Consider the following 19,794-nt stretch of genomic DNA (forward strand, 5'->3'; position numbering starts at 1 on the left):
TGAGCTCCAAACAGCCTGGCAGGTGGAACAGGTTGGAGATGGGGAGAAGTGAGGGAACTAGGGGGTGCGGCAGGCAGCCTTGCAAGAGTCGTAAGCATTACTCTGATGGAAAGGGCAAGACTCCCATCACTAAGCACCGCTGCAGGCCAGGCCCAGGGTCAGGGATTCAACACACCATCATCTCATGGACACCCCACAGGATACCAGCGCAGGGGGCAGACTTAGATCAGACCTGAAGCCTGGCTCCACCACTGGCTCACTCTGTGACCATGGGCAAGTGACTTCAATGCTCTGAGCCTCAGTCGCCTCATCTGTAAAATGGAGATACTCCTCCCTCCCTCTGAGAGTGGTGGTAGAAATTCAGGAAACTAACCAAGACAGAGCAATGAGCATGGTGTGTCCCCAATAAAACAACCTTGAGAGGGTGTATAATCACCAACAGTAATGAGAAACAGGGAGTAGTCTGAGAACCAGGAGTTCAGAAGTACCAGCCCAGGGGCACCTGGGTGGTTCAGTTGGTTAAGGGTCTGACTTAGGCTCAGTTCATGATCTCACAGTCCATGGGTTTGAGCCCCACGTCTGGCTCTGTGCTGACAGCTCCGAGCCTGGAGCCGGCTTCGGATTCTGTGTCTCCCTCTCTTTCTGCCCCTTCCCCACTCATGCTATTTCTCTCAAAAATAAACAAACATTAAAAAAAAAGAGAGAAAGAAGTGCCAGCCCAGAACGGATAGAGAAAGAGATGTTGTAAGAAACAGAGAACAGGTGCGCCTGGGTGGCTCAGTCAGCTAAGCATTCCACTTCGGTTCAGGTCATGACCTCACGGCTCGTGGAATCGAGCCCCGCATCGGGTTCTGTGCTGACAGCTCAGAGCCTGGAGCCTGCTTTGGATTCTGTGCCTCATTCTCTCTCTCAAAATTAAATAAACATGAAAGGAAGGAAGGAAGGAAGGAAGGAAGGAAGGAAGGAAGGAAGAAACAGAGGCCAGAAAGGCCAGACTGATGGCACTAACATATGAAAACCCAATCAATGCACAGCATTCGAAGGGAGAAAGGCCAGCCAGAGAAGTAAATGCTGATGGTACCCACACCAGTCCCATCTGGAGGAAAGGGGCACAGCCCAATCTGAGGCAAGTCCAGAAGGCTGGCAGCATTTGATACTCTTTAACGTTGCTGCCAAAGGCTGGCTCCCCTGGCTCCCCCTCCAGGGGCACTATGGCTTTCCATCTGGGTGGCCTGCTGGGAGAGGACATCCTAGCCCAGGCAAGGCAATAGCCACTTGGCCTGTAATTGCACCAACTCATTAAAAATGAACCAGCCAGTTTATACATAAGACCCTACAGCCAAGGTTAGAGTGAATCAGCATCTCTGAATCCAGTAACTTAGATTTGTTCTTTTTTTCCATCCCCACAGGCATAGCACAGGCCCAAGCCACTGGCAACCCATGGCTGCCTAGCCTCCTTCACGGACTCTCTGTGGCCACTTGGGCCCCTCTAGGGTTTATTCTCTTCAGAACAGCCACAGGGATCTTTTGTAAACTCCATCTGGATGGCGTCCTCATTTTTTAAAAATTCAAGTTACAGTTGACACACCACATTACCTTCATTTCCCAATATAGTGAATGGACAACTATATGTCACTATGCTCCCCACAGGTGTAGCTACCATCAGTCATCATACAACACTATTAAGACACCATTGACTGTATTTCCTATGCTGTCCATTTTCTTGGAGACCCTCCTTAAAACCTTCAATGAGTTACTATCAAAATAAAATACAAGCTTCTTATCAAAGTTAAAGGTCCCTGCTTATGGCCGCTGCATCTGCTCCACCATCGCTATGAGCCTGTCATACTTTCTGTCTGCTCCTCAACCACAAGAGGCTAGCCCCTGCCGTGGGGCTTTGCCCACATAGACAGTGGGCTTGTCCCATCTCTTGGCATGGCAGCTCTCATCCTTAAGACCTCAATCCATGCACCTCTTGACCTCTCTAAGTAGGTCTTTCCCCCCAACCCCATTTTTTTTTTTTTTTTTTTTTTTTTTTTTTTGGTGAGAGCATGCTGGATATGGGGCCTGGTTTTATTTTATTTTGGTTTTGCCATTTTTATCATTTTTAAGTGTAACTATTCCATGATGTGAATTAGTCACAACCTTGTGCAACAATCAATTGCCACTATCTGTTTCCAAAATTTTTCATTACCCCAAACAGAAATGCTGGGCCGATTAAGCAACCATGCCAGTTGGGTGGTTTGGGTATTTTTTTTTTTCCACAGCAACTATCACAAATGAAACGTATTTCTTTTTACTTGTTTCTATTCCTCTAGAACATCAACTCCATAAAAACAAAACTTTATCTGACTCATTTGCCATTATCCCCAGGACTGAGTGTAATTCTTGGTAAATACCAACAAAGCTAACATTTACAGAGTTTGCCATTTGCCAGGCACCAGCCTAAACACTTTATATCAATTGAACTCTTTTAACCTTCACAATAACCTATAATAGGTACTTTTATTATCTCTATTTTATAAAAGAAGAAACCGGAGCACTGAGAAGTTAAGAAACTTGCCCAAGATCATACACTAGTGCATGGCAGTACCAGAAGTGAAACCCAGGGGGTCTGGTGTCAGAAGGATGGGTAGATGGACAAGTGGGTGATGGGTGGGTAAAACACCAACAAGACAAGTTTTAAGTCTACTCAACTGAGGACAGAGACCTGGGTTGCATTCACCTCGGGAGTCTTTGTGGCTACCAGCCAGCCAGCCTGTCCTGATGACTTATCAGACGTTAAGCACCTGACTTTTCCATCCAAACTCCTGATACTATCATCCTTATTTTACTGATGAGGACACACAGACCCAAAGAGGTATGCTGATTTGCCCAAGGTCATATGATTGTGCCAAGTCTCTCTGACTCCCAAGTCCCTCCCACTCCATGGCATTTTAGCAGCCTCAGGAGGCCTGTACTAATTTCTCCAAAGGGTGAGGCTGGCTAAGGAAAAACTTCCCAAGAGTGAAAGACAAATACACTGGGAAGAGCTGAGTTCAGAGTCAGGACCACTGTGTCTTGCTTCAGTTCTGCCACTTCCTATCTGAAGGGTCTTGGGCAAGTCACTTCCCCCTTGTAAACATCAACTTCCTCATCTGCCAAACAGGGATGAGAACCCCTGTTCCCGCACTTCAGAGTACAGCCATGTAGACAAAGGACATCACAGACAACCAAGGACTTTCAGATACAAAAGTTAAAGTCATATATTTTAGGAAGAGTATATTATAGATGCTGATGATATATACCAGAAGCATGTCTTTGCATGCATGTGCAGAGCAGTGGAACATCATGAGGGTACATACAGCCATGTGTGTCTATGGTCACGACAATTACTCCCTAGCCAGTAAGGCTCTCTTCTAAATCTTGCACACCTGTGACTTTTGCCCAGGCATTCTTGGGAATTCTGAGCCAGGTAGGAACTAATGGAAGGAAGGAGAAAGAAGAAAGAGAAAGAGAGAGATGGACAGGGTGTGAAAGACACCAAAACATCAAGAGAATGCCAGGCAGCAAGTGAGACTTCTGTTTTGAATGATGTTTTCAAAAATCACAGTTACCAAGATAACTTCTTTCTTTTGGGGAACTCAGGGGGCACATCTCTCCCATCCCCTTCCAACCATGTCTCCTGAGCTGTTGCACCTCCAGGTCTATGCCTTGCTCAAAGAAGCGGGAGGCTGACTCCTTGGACTGAGCTTCCTTGCCTGCTGACTTCTGGTTGGGTTTGGCCAATGGGAGGCATGAGTTAAAGGCCAATGGGAAGTTGGGGAACATCTTCCCAATTTCCCACCCTGTGGTTCTGGCAGTGGCTGAGCCCTCTGTGTCAGCAACTTGTACAGGTCCAGCCATCACTGATTTCTGGTAATACTGTTCCCTCCCTCTGCTCATTCAGGCAGAACGGTGAAAACAGCTTCTGTCACTGTTACTTTGTGTGTACCCTTGTGGATTCCCTTAACCCTGCCCACACCTTTATTCACAACTCCTTAGTGTAAGCATCTGAGTGGAATTCTGTTTTCTGCCAGAATCTGACTGATAACACTTCCTGACACTAAACAAGCACATGAATTAGAGAGGGAGGGGAGGAGAAATCGGGAAAAGGCAGAATCATCTAGTGGTCAGGGATAAAATGGGAGACAAGGAGAACGTAAACAGGTCTCTTAACCTGTCTGTGCCTCAGTGTCTTCATCTGTAAAATTCATGATGATGCCTATTTCACACGGTTACTATGATTGAACCAGATCATGCCCCTAAAGCACTTAACACATGCCAAAACCCACAGTTAGTACTCAAGAAATAGTAGATATTCTCACCTTGAGCATTAAGCCAGAAGGCTAAAGTGTGAACAACAGCACTCCCTTAGAGAAGGGATTACACACTTCTCTCTTTCGGCTTTTTAGGGGGGTTTTCTGGGTCTCACAATTTTTCCCCTATGAACATGTATTACTTTTGGAGTCAGAGGAGAAAAAGGAAAGAATTAAAAGAAAAGAGACAGGGAGTACGAGCCTATTAAGACTTACTCTTTCCCCTCTAGAGATGATGTTCCTTCCTACGGGGATTTCCCCAGCACAGAGCATTCACTTCCCAGAGTGACAACCTCTGGGTGGACGTGAATGAAATGCCTCCCTGCCGCGAGGGAGGAGGGCGCAGGCTGAGACAGCTGCCTCTGGGGCCCTGTGTAGCCTCCTGGCCAAGGCTCAGGAGCCCCTGACAGAGGCTGCGGGGTTAAAACAGGAGCTGGGCCTGCAGTCGTTCATTCGGTAGCGGGGAGATGGCAGTCTGTCAGAGGCTTGCGGTGCCCGTGGGCACCGCATTAAACAAAACCAAGCAACGTGAAGAGGCTGCCACCCGTCAGCACTGGCTTCTTGCCCAAAGGGTTCATGTGCCACCACGGAGCCACAGGCTGAATGTGCAGTTGTGGGCTGGGGACCGCATGATATGCCCAGGACTGCAGAGTAATGGCATCAGAAAAGAGAAATGCCTCCCGCCTGGACCACACTGATGACTGCAGAGGCAGACAGAGACCTCCCCGTAGCGGGTCTTCCTCTGAAAGCCAGGCGATGAGCTGGCCGCCTTCCAGGCTTTGTCTCATTTTGAGCTGCACAAGGGCCACACAGGGCAGATGGGCTCATTCCCCAGGCTGGGTTGGCCGGCCAAGGTCACCAAAGCTAGTCAGTTCAAGTAGAGCCAGCACTAGGACCCAGATCTGCTGGCTGACGGTCCCGTGCTCTTCCCCCTCAATCCTGCCACATCACACAACCTCCAACTTACTGTCAACCATGTAACCAAAGCTACCGTTGCTCTGGATGTAGAAATAATAACAGCAGTACCAACCCCTCCCACACGTGGGGTGGTTTACAATTTAAAGAATCCCTTTATAATCATCATTTCACTTGGACCTCACCGATCAGCAGCTGGTGAGAGGGAACATGGAACAACAGTTATGAGCAGGCTTTGGACCAGAGTTTGAATCCTGGCTTGAGGACCTTGGGCAAGTTACTTAACCTCACTGAGAGCCAGTTTGAGCATGCAAAATGAGAATAACACCCCCGACGCCTCAAAGGCATTTAGTGTGAAAGAAATGAGAGAATGCATATGAAGCTCACCCTGGCACCATGCATATGAAGCTCACACAGCACTCAGTAAGTGGCAACAGTGGCTCTCATCAGTAAGGTTGTCACTATCACATCGATGGGCAAAGTGAGGTCCAAAGAAGGCAAAGAACTTGTCCAAGGACACTCAAGGTGTGAGTGGCAGCATGACCCAGGCAGCAGCTTGTAGCATCCAAAGAGAATTTGGAAGTTCCACAAGTGAGCTTCAGAGTGGGTCAGTGACAGAAGGGGGTTTCCCTGGGATATCCCCACCCTTTGAGCAGGCCAGTCCTCAGTATCCTTGTCCCCCAGGCTCTGCTGAGAAGCAGGGGTGGTGGGGTGGGGGCAGACCTGTAGACCTCCCCAGGCAGCCCTCACGGCCTCACAGTTTCTTACTCCTTCTTTCACTTCATTTTCTTTAATTGTTCAAACACTCTTAGAGTTCATTGTCAGCATTATTTAGAATAGAGTAAAATTGGGAATAACTTTAAATGTCCATCAACAGGGCACTGGCCAAAGTAACTAGGATACACCCATTTTTTAAAAATGAGTTACAGGGGCACCTGGGTGGCTTAGTCGGTTAGGCATCTGACTTCGGCTCAGGTCATGATCTCACAGCTCATGGGTTCAAGCCCCGTGTCGAGCTCTGTGCTGACAGCTCGGAGCCTGGAGCCTGCTTCGGATGCTGTGTCTCCCTCTCTCTGCTCCTCCCCCACTTGTGCTCTCTTTCTCTGTCTCTCAAAAATGAATAAATGTAAAAAAATGTCTTTAAATGAGTTACAAAAGTGTTACGTACTTGTGAAAAATTTTGCGATGGATTTTATACTGACATAAAAAGATGTCAAAATGTAAATGAAAAAAATGCAAATTGTAAAACAATGATATAATTTATGGTCCCATTCTGGTTTGTATGCTTATGTAGGCATAGAAAATACCCTGGCAGGGGGCGCCTGGGTGGTTAAGTGTCTGACTCTTGATTTAGGCACAGGTCATGATCTCATGGTTGGTGGGATCAAGCCCCATGTTGGGTTCCACGCTGACAGCACAGAGCCTGATTCTCTCTCTCTCCCTTTCTCTCTCTGTCCTTCCCCTGCTTATGTGCGCTTTCTCTCTCTCAAACTAAATAAATAAACTTAAAAAAAAAAAAAAAAGAAAATACCCTGGCAGAACCCACAACAAACATATTATTATCATTGGCTACTTCTGGAAAGGATTTTGGTTAGGGAGACAAGGGGAGAATACACATCCGAATTATTAAGATTTTCATATATGTCTTTTAAAATTAAAACTAAAGAAGAAATAAAGTATTTTTAACTTTTTAACATTTATTCATTTTTGAGAGTAAGAGAGACAGAGTGCAAGCAGGGGAGGGGCAGAGAGAGAGGGAGACACAGAATCTGAAGCAGGCTCCAGGCTTTGAGTTGCCAGCACAGAGCCTGATACGGGGATCGAACTCATGGACATTGAGATCATGATCTGAGCTGAAGTCGGATGCTTAACCAACTGAGTCACCCAGGCACTCCAGAAATCAAGTCTTTTTTAAAAGAGTTGTTCTACTGAGAGCAAACTGAGGGTTGATGGGGTGTGGGAGGGAGTGGAGGGTAGGTGATGGGCATTGAAAAGGGCGTCTTTTGGGATGAGCACTGGGTGTTGTATGGAAACCAATCTGACAATAAATTTCATATATTAAATAAATAAATAAATAAATAAATAAATAAATAAAAGAGTTGTTCTGATCAGTCTTATTGACCTCCTATCACACCTGCTGTAGCTCCCTTTCTGCCTGTTCTCTTCCAATGTTATCCATGGTCATATCTAATTTTACACCAATATAATCTGAGTGCTTATAAGTTTATGGGTTTTTTTTTCCATTGAACATTAATTGTATCAGATATATTTCCACATTATTGTATCATTATCATCACAGTTCATATTCATGGGTACTTTACTATGTGCTGGTTACCAAGCTAAGAGATTTACATGCCTTAAATCACTTAATCTTGACAACTACCCTAAAAGCAGGTACTTGGACTGTCTACATTACACATAGGGAAAGCGAAGCTTAAAAGATCAATTTGCCAAAGCGTGGCAGCTCATAAGGACAGAAAGTAGACTTAAGCCCTGGTCTGTGTGCATCCCAAGTTCTTGGCTGGGAACCCCTCCATCCTACTCCTCTGCACAGCTACTCAGTGGTAAGAATGTGGCAGGTAAGGATGAGGAGACCAGGTCCTGGGTCTTATAGCTTGGATGGCCTTGGACAAGTCAATTCCCCTCTGCTTTGTTCTTTCAATCAATTCTTTCAACCAGACAAGCATTCGCAAACCACTGAGCTACAAGCTGAGGAGAGAGCAATGAATAAATCATGAGCCCTGCCCCTAAGGGGATGAGAACCCAACCTGCATCTCTTCAGGGCCCCAGAGGAATCTAACCCCTGTCCCACCTCTGTCACAGGGAACATGAAATGAATAAAGGATGCAAAGGAGCTTTGCAAGTACACAGCTCCCTATGCTGCAAAAATAAGTATTTCTGTGGCTGTTCATGGCTGTATATTACTTTATCCACTGGATGTTCCAAAACGTTCTCAATCATCTTCCTATTGTTGGGCACTTAGTCCCAATTTGCTGCTATTATACAGGAAGCTCTGATGGGGATTCATCCAAAGGAAATTATTCAAAAGGGGGGGAAAAAAACCCCAGATGCACAAAGATGCCATGCAACCTTCAGAATGACTGAAGGGAGACAGTTCTTCATCCTAAACTCACAAGGCCTCAAACTGAATTAATGGCCCCTGTGGTCTTCCCCACCCCAACCAGCTAAGCCACCCACCACGTGGTAGACGTCCTCCCTCCCCCAGCCCTCCAAGTCCACAGGGCTGATGCTTCTCAGGCAAAGCTGCAGTCTGCCCCCTCCTGTGGTTCTTACAGTCGACAAAGGGACCTTCCCAAACAGTTCTGTCATGCCTCAGTGCATGCATGCCCCATGCAGACCAAAGAGCCTCCAGGCTCCTGTCAAGTGGAAACACCTTAGCCTGATGTTCAAGAGGGACTGAAGGGAGAGAGAAGTAATGTTTACTGAGTCCCTGGGATGTGCAAGCTAGGTCCTTTATATAACAGCAACCACACGTGGGCTCTACACGGTAGGTGTGTTTATCCATATTTTACAGATGAGGAAACTGAGGCTCAGGCCAGCTAAGTGATGTGCCCGAGGGTACGTGGCTGGTACACAGTGGAGCTGTGACGAGAGCTCAGGTCTGGTGGATTCCAGAGCCTTGGCGAACACCCAAACCCGAGCTGACTTTGTCACCTCCCAGTGCCCCCAGCCCCCTGTGCCAGCTGCCCATGCATAGCAGACCACCCACTCTTCATCAAAGGCGTCCCTACTTCCTTCCCCTCTGACCTGAGGGTGCCATTCCCTCACAGCTACTGAAATTCCACTTGACCTTTCATGCCCAGCACAAAAGCTCCTGATCACCAAAATAGGAATCCATGCTCAGCATATGGAACACACTGCCCTTTACCTTCCCTGTGTCCTGTCTGTGCCTCTCTGGTTAGACTGTGAGCTCCTCAGAGGCGACACGGGGCCTGCAGGAGGTACTCAGAGAATATTCTTCAAATTGAACAAAACTGAATATGACCTCTGAGAAGAAACTGCAGGCTGATGACATGCCATGAGGAACACGGCTCTGGTCCACACCACCTGGATTTAGATCAGGGATCCCCTATGAGCTAGCCATGGGACCCTGAGCAACTGTCTTTCCCCCGCCTGCAAGCCTCAGCTCCCTCAATCTGTGAAATGAGAAGAATCCTACCTCACAGGGGTTTGTGAAGATTATTTGAGTTGTACACGTAAGCCCTTAAAACAATGCCCGCATGTAATAGGTGCTCAATAAATGCCGGCTGTTACTATTCTTATCCACAAGCCTCCTACCCACAAAGGAAGCATTGCCAGCCTTCTCCCACCTTACTCATCCACCCAGATGCACGTCCTCTCCCTATAGGGCCTCTTCGTCACAGTCCCAGCTGATCCCCCTGCATTCTCATCCTGTGTTTTCAGGTCTTTAGGGTCCTATCGAATGAGGTGGGGGTGGGGGTGGGGGTGGATGAGTGTGGGGGCTAACTAGACTTCCCTGACAGCCAGTGGGGGCAGCGAACAGCCCCACTTCTAGGGGATCCTGGCCAGGAAGCAAAAGGCCGAGGTGAGCCCTCTCTCAGGGCTCCTAGCTAGTGCCTCTCTGCCTCTACCTCTACCCCTCTGGAGCACTTGGGCCACAGAACCACCTTTGCCTCACCCAACACAGACCTCTCTACCTGGACTGGCCCTGGCAAATCAGTCGTCTGGCTCTGCTAGACACCAACCTGGTACTCCCAGACACTGCCCCAGGTATAATGTCATGGTAAGAGAGAGGGGCTCTGGACACACACAGTCTCACACTTTCCAGCTGTGTAGCCTCAGGCAGGTGACACAACTTCTCTGAACCTCAGTTTCTCATTTGTAAAAAGTGGATAATACCTGACAGGATTGCTGTGAGATATGCAAAGCACTGGCACACAGTAGGTGCTCAATAAATCCCATCACCCTGGGGTGCCTGGGTGGCTCAGTCAGTTAAGTGTCCAACTTCGGCTCAGGTCATGATCTCACGGTTCGTGGGTTTCGAGCTCCGCATCAGGCTCTGTGCTGACAGTGCAGAGCCTGCTTGAGATTCTCTCTTCCTCTCTCTCTCTCTCTCTCATACACACACACAAAATAAATAAATTTTAAAAATAAAAATAAAAATAAAAATAAATGCCGTCACCCCGATTGTATAATCACTGTTACTACTACAAATAGAGATTATTATCACTTTTTAATAAATGGGGACACAGAAGCCCAGAGAGGCCCACAGAGAAATCCATGTTGGAGCTAACACAGAGGTATTTCCCACCTCAGCCAGTCCAGTCAGGAGACCTATCTACTGCCTCTGGAGGCTCAGGCCTAGAACATCCCTGGGCATCCAACATCCTCTTGTCTCCATTTATAACCAGGAAGGTCAAGGGCTACCAGCTGCCCGTTGCCTCAGCCCTGACCCATTATCTGTGAGGCAGCCTGACCTTTCCTCTTCACCTTCTGGGGACACTGGCTGGGAGGCCAATGCAAGACCCCTCCTAAGGGGTAGCCTCAGGCTCCAGGTTATAATGTCCAGCCCCTGCCAGAGCCCTGTGTATGGAACAGCCATGGCAAAAAGGAAGCAGATTGGGCTGCAAGAACCTCAAACCAAGAGCTAGAAGACCTGGATACATTAGTGCTATCCCTCCCACTCAGCTGCTACATGACCTTGGACAAGTCATTCTTCGTCTCTAGGCCTCATTCAAGCTTTCAGTATTTACTAAGTGAGGACTACATGGACAAGCATCATTCTCATGCAGGTTCTATGAAAGCTCCATGAAGCTCACAGAGCTGAGCCCAGGGAACTGCTGTGTGGCCCAGGAAGGGTTTTAATAGGAACAACGCCCCCTGCACTGATTTCCAGGACCACCTTGAGGTGCCCCCCAAGGGACCATGTTCTGTACACCACAAAGGCTGTACGTTGGGTTGCCGGGCAGGCATGACCTCAGGCTGGCCAGCAGAAGCCAGCTTCATCGCTGCACAGAGCTGGCAGCGCCTCCCTGGGCCACGGTGGCTCAGAGAGGAGGCTGGCACAGGCTGCCTCTGCCGCAGGCTCCATCTGGAGGAATGGGTGGGCAGGCGGGCACATAGCCGCCTCTATTCTCCTCACCCTTGCCCAGGTCAGGCAGCACTGTCTTCCAGGAGCTTCTGGGGGCACGGTTCCTGTCCCCAACTCTCAACCTGGCCCGATTCTGGAAAACTCCTAACGCTGGGAGGTGGGGGAGAATTGGAGCCGCCAGACCCCACACAGCCCCAGAGAGGCCCTAAATCCAGCCCTCTTACACTCCCACCTTTGCAGTGAAGATGATATGCAGATCCAGAAGTGAAGGCGGGAACACGTGGTAGTGCCTCTCCCCCACCAATGCCATCTCAGAGCTGGGGGGAGGGAGCAAGGACCAAGGCCCGCAGCTGACAAGGAGACCAGTATCTTCAGAACTCCTTCCTAGTCCTTGTCCAGCCCCTCAAGGTCCCCAAGGACCATCCTGGGGCCATAGCTCTGCCAAGCAGTGGCCTCAGCACCTGGTAAGTACCCTGGCGGCTGTAGTCACTCATCCTCCCCCCCCTCCACCTCCACCTCATACCTGTCCCCAAGACCCCGGTTTCTTAGGCCCTTGGACATTCCTAAGCACAAAGGTGCAAGACACAACTGGGACCCACAAGTCCTCTCCCTCTAATTGGTGGGGGCAGACTCTGGCCAGAACAATACCAAGCCAGAACCACAGAGGTCCAGGACTAAGATCCATCTGCCCAGTTTTGGGAGACTTGGAGGGGAGATGAGGTGGGAAGTGAGCCCAGAGTGGAGAAAGGTCTATAACCAGACGGTGAGGAAGAGGGCAGCAGCTGCCCAGTACCTCGGCCTCCAACCAAGAGACTGGCCTGCAGCATCTGAAGCTTGGAGGAAGAGACCCAGTAGCCCTGGGCCTCCACAGAGGCAGCAAGAATGGTCTCCAAGAACAGAGTGGCCCAGCTAGGGAACCTAGCACCCACCAGCCCTGCATCCCAACAGTAACCACCAACCCACAGCCTGCCCACCTCTCTCTCCAGGCCTTCGGGAGGCTGCAGACCCGGAGGTAGGGAGGAACAGCAAGAACCTCCCCCACACTGGCCAGGGGGCCAACAGCCTGCAAACTCAGTTCCTCCCGGTCTCGCCCCCAGTCCTCCCTAGGGCTGCAGGCTGGGCCTACATGCACTGAGTCACAGCCTGCCGTGCCACCTGATCCCCCCTCATGCCTACCTGAGCCCAGGGGTCCCCATCTCGAGCAGGCTGGGCGGGGGGCGCCCCGTCGGCTCCTGCGGGGCCGGCAGGCCGCGGGGCGGGGCGGGCGCGCGGGGCCACGGCGGGCTCTGCGGAGCAGCCTGTTCCGTGACACCCCCGCCCGCTGATGGATGCCGACTGCAGCAGCGGCGGCGGCGGCGGCGGCTCAGCGTGCGCCGGGGGCTGGGCACTGTGCCCACAGCCCCGGGCCTGGCGCCCGACGCGCGGCCAGCCCCCGCCCCCGCCCGGCCCCCGCGCCCAGTCCAGGGGCGGCCGCCGCGCGCGCCTGCCTGCTCCCTCCGGCGGCCCTGCCCCTGCCTCCGCCTCCTCTCTGCCAGCCTCCTTCTCCTTCTGCCTTCTGTCTCTCTCTCAGGCTCCCAGGCCACCTCCTCTCTGGCGCTGCCACCGGCAGTTCCCAGACCACTGCGGGACCGCGGTGGAGCCACGGAGCCAACTCTTGCGTCCCCGGCCCCCCCTCCCCCCGCCAGCCTGGGCCCTCCTCTCTGGGCCAACCCCTCTTGGGAGCCTAGCAGGGACAGAGGGAGGGGGAGGGGAGAAGGAGGGAGGATCCCTGACTCAGAAGGAGTGACTCAGCCTCAGTGGGCCTCCCAGCCCACCAAGCAGAGCCGGATACCCTCACCTCCCCAGCAGCACAACCTCCGTGGGACACAGGGCTCCTCCCCCATCTGGGAGGAGGTATGTGCAGTCTCCTGGGATCCTGTGTGTCTCTGAGTATGTGTATGTGTGCATTTGCCCATATGTGGTTTGGTGGCAGTGACCCTAAGTATAACTGGGGGCTGGGCCCGTGTAAAAATGTGGGGTTTTTTTTCTGGATTTGTGTGAGGCTCCAGGAAGGTGGTGGGGGTGGCCAAGGGGTCTGTGGCACTGAGATAACTCAAAACCAAGTGAAACCCTGTTCCTCCTCTCCAGCAGCACTAACTCAAAAAACTGGTCCCAACTACCACACCGCCCAACTCCTTTGGTCCATAGGCCAGGACCTCAAATGGCAGAGGGAGGTCACTCTGCCACTGTCCTGACCAGTAGTTTTGGGCAAGTTGTTCTCCCACTCTGGGCCCCGGTTTGCAAACAATCAAAGAAAGTTGGAAGTACTCATCTCTAAGGTCCCATCTCATGGGGGAAAGCCCCAGGGAAGATGGTGGGTAATTCCCAACATGATCTCCAGAGACTTCTGCCCATGGTCCACATTTGCAGCCCACATGACCCCTACTCCCTAACCGCCCCCCAGGCATACATATCTATTTTTTCATTCTTCAAATAATTCCTGAGTGCCTAGTGTGTGCCAGCCAGTATTCTAGTCACCCCAGACTCCATCACACTGGAAACTACAGAGGCCCAAAGCTGGGAGGCAGCCCAGACATGCAGCCAAGCCATCTGTCCCCCTAAGCTGCAGTTCCCTCAGTGTCAGCTTCACCAGTGGATTGTGTCCTCCAGTGTCAACTCACCAGCATTAGCCTCTACTTGCACACTCAGGGACAAGCAACTTCCTCCTTCCACTTCTCCCACCAGAAGTGGCTGCTCCATCATGGTGACCTTCCACCCTAGGTCCTAATCACCCCTAGGGCCTCCACAGAATGAGGCCATGCCTTCTGCCCAGCACCTTTCAGAGAACTCAAGATAGCAATTGTGTCCCTTTTTTTCTACCCCCACACCAAGTCTTTTCTTCTCCAACTTAAACATGACAAACTCCTGGGGCGCCTGGGTGGCTCAGTCGGTTAAGTGTCCGACTTCAGCTTAGGTCATGATCTCGCAGTTCATGAGTTTGAGCCCCACGTCAGGCTCTGTGCTGACAGCTCAGAGCCTGGAGCCTGCTTCAGATTCTCTGTCTCCCTCTCGCTCTGCCCCTCCCCCGCTCACACTCTGTCTCTGTCTCTCAAAAATAAATGTTAAAAAAAAACACCAAAAACAAACTTTAAACATGACAAACTCCTTCACTAGATATTCCCAAGACACAACTTCCTGTCCCTTCACTCTCCCTGCTGCCCACTAGGCTTAGGAGTGGGCAGAGAGCAGACAGAAGGAAGCCAGTTCCTCCCAGTCCTAGAGAACGTGCCCCTGCTCTAGACAGGCGCCGGGAAGATCAACAAATCAGGCCAGGGCCAATTCACAGAAGGACCGGAGCCCCACTGAGCAGACTTCCTTTCAGATGTCCTCTTTTGCCTTTGGACTTTTCATTCCCCCAGCTTCCCAAATTCCTCCCAGGAACTCCCCTGGGCTTCAGGGGCATGGCCTTGGGCAAGTTACTTTGCCACTGGGGATGCTTTGTTTCAGTTCAGTTCACTATGCATTTATTCAAATGAATGAGTGAAAGGATCAGTAAAACTTAGGAATTACACCAGATGAACTTACTGTTTTTTAGGCACATCTGCTAAAGATCCTTGGCTCCTACAGGCTAGTACTTTCATTCTGGATTGACTCTGAGCCTCTTCTGTTCACTGACCTTCCCAACCCTGGGCCCCTGTGGGCAGGACAGAGCGCAGAGCCTCCTAGTTCACTCTCCTTCTTGGGACCCCCCCTCCTCCCCTCCCTTCCTCCCCATCCCCTCCCCCCTGGGTCAGAGCCACTTTCCCACCCTCCTCAGCTAGATGGGAGCTTCTCACTTTCCCAGAAGAATCCAAGCTACATTCCAAAGGCCAAGACAGGCCATTCCCAGACATCATTCTGGATTTATACCCAAAAGGCCCAATTCCTTCCAGGTCAGTGGGACCACACAGAAAGGTGCACATCTTCATTATTATCATTATTTCTACTTCTATTATTATTGTTGACTAACATTTCTATTAGGACATTCCAGTTTGCAAAGTACTTTTGTGTACAATCTTCACAACATCTTGTGAGATAATATCATCCCCATTTTATAAATAGGCAGGCTGAGGCCCAGAGTGGTGAGCGACCTGTCCAAGGTTATAGTTGCTCAGTCATACTAGCTCTCTAGACCACTTTTCACTTTACCCATAATAGCATTTTCCAGAGAAATCTGGCTGGGGGGTGGGCTGGGGGTATTCTGAAGAACACATGGCCCTTTACAGGCATCAGTTGAAATTAATACTTCAGTTACTTTGCTACCTTCATTCCCTAGGCAGGGAAACTGAGTCACAGGAACAGGACCCAACATGACTACATCTCATGAAAGCACCCATAGAGAAATGCTAGGAGCCTAAGTGGATAAAGAGGAATCCACTCAGTGAAGAGGGTCTTTTCAGTTCCCATAGCTCTGAATTCTGCTTCCAGCCCTGATTCTTCCACTGTCTACCACTTGGGGAGATTATTTGACCTCTCTGAGCTTGTTTTCTCATCTGTAAAATGGGAGAAATTATTCCTGTCCTATCTCTATTACTGGGTTGCTGTGACGGGAGATCAGCAAATGCTGGCAGAAGAGAAAGGAGGACCACTCAACCCCTCTCTGGTCTGCCTAGAAGGCAGAAGAAATTCTTTTCTCTTAAATTTTAACTCAAGGGAACTTGATGTAAAAGTGCCAGGATACAGGAAATCCAGGAGAAGGATAGAAGTGACTGGCTCCATTGGCTGAGAAGGCAAAGCACACGGGTCAGCCACAGCCCCCAAGGCCACTGGTGGGGCAGAGAAGAAACAAAACCCTTCAAGCGGGGCCCCTCCCACACCCTCTTTTATCTTCAGTGCCCTCTGCCAAGGTCACCCCAGGCAGTCCATGGTCTTGTGATTCCCAGCCACCGGGGGGGCCCCTTGGTTCCTGGGTGGGCAGGGTGGGTGGTGAGGACTCCTCGCCCAAGGATTTAATCTTTCACTCAGCAAGCAGTGCTGTTCATAATGAGCCGGGCCTTGGGCTCAGGGCAGGCTAGAGGAATTGGGTAGGCTCTGTCCTTGGCTTTACAGTCAGTCCAGTGGCAGAGCATGGCACATAAGCCCGTACATCAGAGGGTACTGTAAGATGAATCCCCACCATTTTCTGAGCACTTACTCTGTCCCTGACACCAGACATACATTCATTTATTTAATGCTCCCAATAATTCTCCAACATCGAAACTATTAACTCCTTTCACAGCTAAAGTGAGGCCCAAAGGGGTTAATGACTTTCCAAAGCTCACCCAGCTAATAAATGGCAGAGCCACGTCTGTCTGATGCCAAACCCTGAGTGTCACTCCTTATGCCCTTTCCCCGCCTCTACAACTGTGCTGGCCAGTATGGTAGCCACTAGCCACATGTGGCTCTTGAGTACTTGAAATGTGACTGATACCAAATTGAGAAGTGTTGTAAAGTACGTACTGGACATCGAAAATTTAATTTAAAAAGAGTGTAATATATCTCATAATTTCTGTATTGAAGTGATGATATCTTAGATGTATTGAGTTAATGAAATATATTATTTGAATATTTCATTGGTTTCTTTTTGCTTTTTTTCCCATGTGGCCACTAGGAAATTGTAAATCCCATGTGGCTCACATTACATTTCCTTTAGTCAGCAAGGGTATAGATAATCTGAAGTCCTAACCCAGCCTGTGGGGCTCAGAAAAGGCTTCCTGGAGAAGGGGATGCCTAAACTGAGAGAGGTTAAGGGCAAGGTCCTGGCTAGGAGGGTATTCCAGGGCAAGAATGCTGCAGGGCATCTGGCTTTGGTCCCAGAGAACTGGAGGGCCTGGGTAGGCTGAGCTGCAGCCCCAGGCAGTTGAGAGCTAGGCTGGTCTTGGTCTCAGGAGGAAACTACCAGAGCCAAACTTCCCAGAGCAGCGTGACCCACAGGCCTGGGACAATCTCCTTGAGAAGGCTGTTCTCACTGGTCCTTAGAACTCTCTGGAAGGCACTGAGGGGTGGCTGCATCTGGGTGTAGAGAACAGGCAGCGTGGACAGGCAGCAGCACTCACCTGGCAGGGACTTCTCCCTCCCAGATGCCCCTTCAGTCTCCTCCAGGAAGTCTCCAGAAGCACTGCAGTCCCTAGGGATCCCCTCCCCTGGAACCTCCCAGCCCAGACCGTGGGAGCCTCACACTCCCACATTAGGACATACTCTAGCGTGGAACGATGACCAAGCTGCTTGGGGGGGGGGGGGGGGGTCACACAGCACAAAGCATTTTTCTATACCTAGTGTGATGTTGCTGAAGAGTGTGAGGGCAATAGCTACCTTTGGGGAGGGGGCCGGAGGCAGGGATGGGGGAGGTTCATTAATTTGTACAGGAGCTGTGTGGCCCTGAGCAAGGCCTTAATCTCCCTGAGCCTTAGTTCCCACCTCTGTAGAATGGGGATAATACTGGTACCACCTCTTAGAGCTCCTAGGAAGACATGAGAGAATACCCACAAAGGGCTGAGCGTGCCCTGCGGTACCCTCAGTCTCTCCAAAGCCTCCAAAGGTTGCCTCCCCTCCAGGAAGTTCACCCTGCCTGCTTCCTCCACCTGTGCTCTACCCAGCCTGCTCCTCCTCTGGTCTGCTAGACCCCACATCTCTTGTCTCCACTTCTGAATTCAGAGCTCAGTTGCCATGAGGCTTTCTGGCTTCTCCAACAAGACTGCAGTTCAACAAAGGTGGGAGTCTTACCTCTCCCTTTCCCCCTCTGCCTTCTCCTCCTTTTTCCCCTCCTCTCCCTCTTCTGAACCCACAGCCAGGCCTCTGCACAGGTCTGGGCATCCTAGGGGCCCTCATAGCCCACTCAAGTGGCTTGGACATTTGGCTGCCATCATTGGCCCAAAACAATGCAGGTCTGGACAAATGTGCACATGCTAGTCTCCACCGAGCAAATCTCTAGGAGCTGTCCTGCTCTGCTTCCTCAATGGAGGAAACTTCGGTGGTCCCCCATTCTCTGATAAAGCAAGTCAAACACCTCAGTCTGACTCTCCAGACTGTTCACAGCCTGATCTCACCTGGCTCTTCAGCCTCATCCTCGGGAGCTGTCAAAATGAATGGTTCCAGGCTCCCAGGGCATGGCAGCCAGCCCTGCGTCTCTGCTTCTGCACACGTTCTTTCCTCCACTGGGGAGACCCTTCCTCCTTTTCCCATGGTCATTCATCCAGGCATCCTCCAGGAAGTCCTTCCTGGTTGCCTCCTCTTGGCAACAACCCCTTCCAGCTGGAAGGAACTTCTGGGCTGCTCCCTCCCACACTCTGCCTCCAGCCCTGGGTCTCATAAAGTGAAGGGTCTTAATGCCTGTCTGCAGGGGTCCCTGCAACTTCCATTGAACCTGGTGGCAGGGTCACTTTCAACCTTCATCCCATGAGGGCCCAGCTCTTAATATGCGTATGCTGTGTGTCCTTTGGGCCATCCTCACTCCCAGAGCCAAGGCTAGGAGTAAGAATTCACCAGGATGCCAGGACAGACACTCTCGAAGCTGAGTTCTGCTGACCCCAATGCCACTTCAGCTCCATTAATGGAGCCCCAGACTCCAACCACCTCTGGGAAATCAGCCTTTGACCAGGAGTCTGAAAGCCACACTCCAGGGGCCTAAACATGAAAGATCTGGCTATGGTCCCACTGGATATAGATATCTGTCCACCCAGCCTCCCATCAGGTGCCTGAGGTGTCAGCTGAGGTTTGCATCATCAGAGCATCACGGATTCCTCACAGTCAGAAGAGACCTTGGAGAGTATCGTACAGAGGCTGGGAACAGAGAGAGGCAAAGGGAGGAAAGTGAAAATGTGTCTGCGGTCCCATGTGCCAGAAGATGCTGCAGTGACACCATCAATCAACATCATCATCATGGAGAGCAGCTGAGTCCCCACTACCTACTGGCACTGTGCCTAGCAATTTGGGTACATTTTCAGTTTTTAATCTCTTACTGTCCTGTAAGGCAGAGGTTATATATGCCCCTTGATTTTACAGGGGGAGGAAACTGAAGCTCAGAGCAATGAAGTCACTGAACCAAGGTCACACTGCTAGTGCGTAGGGGGCGGGGGGCAGGATTCAATCCCAGGCATGCCTGACTCCAAAGCCTGTGTTTTTCCATCACTAATCCTGCATACATTTGGTTTATCACAAATTCACTGTGGAGATGCTGGCCATATTTTAGTTCTTGTCTAGACTATAGTTACACAAGTATGTGTAAACTTACAGTCGGTGTACTTTTCTGCATTTATATTATAACTTCAATAAAGTTTTACTCTTAAAAAAGGTTTTTGTCCTGGGGCACCTGGGCAGGGGGTCCGACTTCGGCTCAGGTCATGATCTCGCGGTCCAGGGGTTTGAGCCCCACATCGGGCTTTGTGCTGACAGCTCAGAGCCTGGAGCCCTGCTTCAGATTCTGTATCTCCCTCTCTCTCTGCCTCTTCCCTGCTTGCGCTCTGTCTCTCTGTC

At 50.5% G+C, this 19,794-nt stretch overlaps 1 protein-coding gene across 8 annotated transcripts in view; it reads right to left on the reverse strand.

Moving 5' to 3' along the window:
* Nucleotides 1-19,794, reverse strand: part of EPB41L1 (erythrocyte membrane protein band 4.1 like 1) — a 154,183-nt gene that overhangs the window by 58,728 nt on the left and 75,661 nt on the right. Inside the window, exon 1 of one of the 8 annotated variants that reach the window (XM_047854323.1) lies at nucleotides 12,502-12,717. The exons of the other annotated variants lie outside the window; for them this stretch is intronic. The gene's annotated coding sequence lies outside the window, so the exon portion shown is untranslated. Of the gene's footprint in view, nucleotides 1-12,501; nucleotides 12,718-19,794 lie in introns of those variants that run through there. 8 annotated transcript variants of the gene reach the window in all.

This window comes from Prionailurus viverrinus, chromosome A3 (assembly GCF_022837055.1).
Source record: "Prionailurus viverrinus isolate Anna chromosome A3, UM_Priviv_1.0, whole genome shotgun sequence".
Lineage (NCBI taxonomy): Eukaryota > Metazoa > Chordata > Mammalia > Carnivora > Felidae > Prionailurus > Prionailurus viverrinus.